A 5374-nucleotide genomic window follows, 5' to 3' on the forward strand; every position below is an offset into this window, starting at 1 on the left:
CTAGAGGAGTTAGTAGCAGGTGACCTCTTAGTTTAGGGAAATACTTTGATTAATTTTTGTGTTGTTGTTAGAAAGAAGAAGTCCCCCAGGCATAGTCTGTGTGAAAGATGCTTATACACACAAAAAGCAATAAACCACTTTGTAGGGAAAAAAAGGTAGCAGCATTGGATTCTCCTCCCTCCTGAGCACAAGCTGTCATTATAGAGAAAAAATATAAACAGTATAATCCCACAAGGACAAAGGGACTAGAAAGGGGGCATCAAAAGTCGAGAGATTGCAACACACTTTAGAAGAGGGATTTGTTTGGAATGATGGTAACATATTTAGAAGGCAGCAGAAACCACAGTACACAGAAGGGAACTCCAGTGAGAAGAAAATGAGTGAGCCCCAACAAAGTCCAGGACTTAAGGGGTGCAGGTGGAGGGGATGATGGGGTGAGTTAAAAGCCAGTAGGCAAGGGCTTACCCTTGAGCCTCGTGAAAGATATTTATTCTCTGGAGACCACGAAGGGGAGATTTTTGGGGCTCCAAGACCACCAGCATGACACAGGTCAGGGACAAAACCTGGGACTGAAAATGGTATTAATTGGAAATTTGCTTTCCAAATGGTCAGAACATCCTCTTGACCCTACCACCCCCAATCCACCCTTGCCCACTCCCACATTCCAAACATAGAAGGTCAGCTGCAAGGATGTTACTGGAAAATTTACTAGAGAAAAAGACTTATGCATGCTATCTTTATGAGTATTCCCAACAAGATAGTTGCCTCCCTGCCCCAGCACCCAAATAGACACCTGTCAGTCCACATGCAATTGCCCACCCTTGCAGAGCTCCTGATTAGCCTTATCGGTGTGTTTGTCTTAAATGTTAATGAACAACCAAAGAGCATCAGGCAATTGAGGAAAGCCATCCATGTGAAACAGAGACATCAAACTAAAATGATAAAAGAAACGGAAAGAAACGTTGTCCCACTAGATTGGATTCCAGAGTGAATCATTGGGGAATCCCTGGCATTCCAATAGTTAGGACTCCGCACTTTCACAGCCAAGGACCCGTATTTGATCTTTGATTGGAGAACTAAGATCCCACAATCTGTGTGGTGCTGCCAAAAAGAAAGAAAGAAAGAAAAGAATCATTGTATCAGAATGACTCCAGTCAAGCCACAGGGCACCAGCAAAAATATATTGTTCAACTTCACTGATGGTTCAGTGGCTAATTGTCCACACTTTCAAAGCAGGGGACCAGGGTTCAATCCCTGGTCAGGAAACTAAATCCCATATGCCACAGTGAAGATCGCATGTACCATGAGTAAGACCAGAAGCAGTCAAATAAATACATAGCTTACTGTTGTGGGCCACTGTGATTTTTGTGGTTGTTACACAGCAAAAGCTGACAGATAGACAACTCATAAAACCAGAATAGGAAGCTGTGACCACTGAACAATCAGAGCACAATAGAGAAAACTTGAAATTTAACCAAAGGTAGCCAAAATAAGAATTTCAGTAGTAGTTTTGGAAAACAAGTCACAGAAATATCTTTAGGGTATAATAGGAAAAATTGGAGATGGAACATATAAGAGGGAAAAACAGATTTAGAAAAACAATCCAGGAGGTATAACATTTGACCTAGAGAAATTAAAGAGAGAGAGCAGAGAACATTATCAAATAAATAATTAAAGAAAGTTTCCACAAACCAAAGACTGTGAGTCTCCAGATTGAGTTGGTTTATGTGGAACTAGTAAAGTGAACAAGAAATAATCCATACCACAAACATCATCATATAGCCTCAGAAGACCAGCGACAAAGAGAAGGTCCCCAAAGCTTCCAAACTTAAAAAAAGTTTTAATATATTGAAAATCCTTGTTGACTATCTATTTTATATATAGTGGTATGTTAATCCAAACCTCTTAATTTCTTCCGCCCCTCTGCCTTTCCCCTTTGGTAACCATAAATTTGTTTTCTAAGTCTGGAGTCTGTTTCTGTTTTACAAATAAGTTCATTTGTATCACTTTTTTAGATTCCACATATAAGTGATATCATATGATATTTTTCTCTGACTTCCTTCACTTAGAATAATAATCTCTAGGTCCATCAAAAATAGAAATATAAGCTTTTTATTTAGAAATATAGAGACACTTGAAGGAAATAATGAAAAGGGTTTAAGTAGTTCCTTTGGGGATGAGAAAGACGGGGCAAGGGCTTCATAATTTTCTTTTTTGTTGTGAAATAAATGTCTACATCTTCTGTTCACGTGGTGACAGAGGGATGAGAAGAAGTAGCAGGTGCAGTCAGAGTCACTGAATAGAGAGGAGAGCTGGAAAAGAGGGCTCACAGTTGGGAGAAGATTCCTGCAGGGGGCCGTGCGTCCGGCCCAGGACAGAGAGCTGACAAGCAGCCCCCTACCCCCTCCAGTCATGCCCGTGCCTTCCAACCTTCCTGGAAGACTGTCACTGCGATGGGGGCAGAAACTGCCCCATATGGGACACCGCAGGGCCCTGGGGTCGGGCTGGAAAGGTGTGGCCGCAGAAGAGTAGAGGAGACACTGCTCATCCTTGCAGCACGTTTCCGCGGGTGGCACAGAGTCAGTAGAAGCAGGAGCTGGTCAAGCAGAGAAGCCGTGGACATGATCGGGGACCGACCTGCAACGTGAACTGGAATTAGGCGAGGAGGGGAATGAGGCCTGAGTTGGGCTGGATGGAGCCTGGCTTGAATGGAAGCAATCTGGGCTCAGTGTCCTGAGAGCCAGAAGGATTGGAAGGCTGAGAGTCAGATATATTTAGGGAAGGCCTCCCTGGAGCCAGTATGGATGATAAACTGCAGGGCTGAGATGGAGGAAGACCAGTTAGGCAGCTGTTGAAATAACTCAGGCCAGACAGGAGGGAAGTCTGAATTAAGACCAGACTGGGGACTTCCCTGATGGTCCAGTGGTTAAGAATCTGCCCGCCAATGCAGGGGACACAGGTTCAGTCCCTGGTCTGGGAAGATTCCACATGCCCCAGGGACAACTAAGCAGGTGTACCACAACTACAGGGCCCGTGTTCTAGAGACCAGGAGCTGCAACTACGGAAGCCGGAATGCCCACGAGCCCCACACACCACAACTAGAGAGTAGCCTCTGCTCTCTGCAACTAGAGAAAGCCTGCATGCAGCAATGAAGACCCAGCACTGTCAAAAATAAATAAAATTTTAAAACTATAGTAAGGTCCAAGCTGTAGAGAGAGAGAGGTGGGGGAAGTTGGAGGGAACTTGGACAGTAAAATACATTCCCACCCAGTAAGATATAGCAGCTAGAAGGGGATGAGAAGGCCACAGTGACTCCCAAGTTTCTGGCTTTGGTGAATTCGGAGACAGAATGTGTGAGGAGGATCCACTGTGAAGAGAGAGGGAGGCCACCTTTGAGGAGCTGGGGGCACCTAGATGGAATGTCCAGGAGGCATTGGGACTCACAGGCCTGAAACTCTGGGGAGAGTCGGGGGAACCACCAGTGTGCACATGGTCCTGGAGGCAGGGAGTAGATGAAACCCACAGCCAGAGAGAGCATGGAGGGTGAGAAGGGGGCTGAGGAAGCAGATGGCAAAGAGCCTGGGGTGGAGCCCCCAGACTCATAGGAGGAGATGCCAGAGAGGTGGTGCTGGGGAACAAAGGCAACTTCGTGGGCATCAGAAGAGGCCAAGGCTGGAGAACGGGTGCCACAGAAGGCATGGAGTGGACGCACCAACGGTACCACTGGTCACCGTGGTAGGAGGTTCCATCAGGGATGGGAGTAGGTCACCAAAGAGTAAGAGGATGGAAGGGCGGTTATGGGATTTCTCAGACCTCATGTTGCAAAGCTGTCCAGTTCCTGGGTTGCATGTCTGGGAGGTGGAGTGCTCTGGGAAGCTCTTGCACATTGTGGCCTTGGAGAGAGGAAGAGCTTCCTTTAGCACAGAAGGTGGAGCCTTGAGGTGGAGGAGACATATTACCTCAGTCACCAGGGTCCCAGCCTGGCCCAGGGAGTGGGGAGTTCCTGGGACCGGACGTCCAGCCCCAGTGGTCTCCTTGGCCCGCATCCGATTGCCCCCTTCCTCACATCCTCCCTCGCATGACTCCTGTTGGTCCTGCTTTGGACATTGGACTTTGGAGACTCATAGATGAGTATGACACAGTCCTTGACCTAAATGTGTTCATGGTACATAATCCTCAGCAGGAAGAGATGGAAGTCTAGAAGGCACTCTCACAGAGACCCACAACTCCCAGGAGCTGGGAGAGAGGCTGCCCAGTCTTTGACCAGCTTAGGTGATGCAAAGAATTACGAGAATGAGGAAAAGCCACAGAATCACAGCAGTGGGAGGGATGTGGGAAGAAGGCATGGAGAGAGGCCAAGGTGATCTGTAGGAAATATAAAGAAAACATGCCATGGGTGCTTGGGCTGGAGGGAGAGCCTGGGTGAGGGAGGCTCCCCTTTTGGTGCCTTCAAGAAAGTCAGGTTCAAGGGGAGGAGGAGGAGCAAGATAGAGGTAGGGTATGAAGAGTACAAAATACTATAAAGAATCTGCTGCCAATGCTAGAGACTTGGGTTCGATCTCTGGGTCAGGAAGATCCCCTGGAGAAGGAAATGGCAACCCACTCCAGTATTCTTGCCTGGAAAATCCCATGGACAGACGAGACTGGCAGACAGTCCATGGGGGTCTCAAAGGGTTGGACACGAATTAATGACTAAACAAAAACAACAACAACAATATATTGTACAACACAGGGAATATAGCCCATAACTTAAAATAACTATAAGTGGAGGATAACTTTAAAAAAATCGTGAATCACTATGTTGTACACCTGAAACTTATATAATGTCATAAATCAATTCTACCTCAATAAAAAAAAATGTGAAAAGAAATGGAATCATTAAAAAGAAATGTGAATTTCCAACATGGCCAGGCTGTGCAAACCACCATCAGAGGAGCCCTTTCTTCCTGGGGCAGAGTTCCATTAGAGGCAGTGAGACAATGGTGGCTACAAGAAAGAGCAGTAGACCGCCCAGGGAGGAGGGGGCTTGGGTCGGGGAGGGCACGCACTCCGGCAGCTGCTCAGCCTCATCTCCACCTGAGCGCTCCTCGGCTCTCCCTCTGTGAACTGTTAGCATGGACACTCTTGGCTCCTAAGTCTGGTGCAGGGATCTGCAAGTACGGGCCGAGGGCCACGTCTGCGACCTATTTTTGTAAGTAAAGTTGTATTGGAAGTCAGCCACACCCATTCAATTATTTATTGTTTATGACTGCTCTCATGCTGTGACAGCAGAATCCAGTAGTTGTGACCGCCGGACACCGGCGCCCTGCAAAGCTTAAAATATTTACTATCTGGCCCTTCACTAAACACGTTTGCCAACACTGCCCTAATGGAT

The sequence above is a fragment of the Cervus canadensis genome, chromosome 21, assembly GCF_019320065.1.
Source record: "Cervus canadensis isolate Bull #8, Minnesota chromosome 21, ASM1932006v1, whole genome shotgun sequence".
Taxonomy (NCBI): domain Eukaryota; kingdom Metazoa; phylum Chordata; class Mammalia; order Artiodactyla; family Cervidae; genus Cervus; species Cervus canadensis.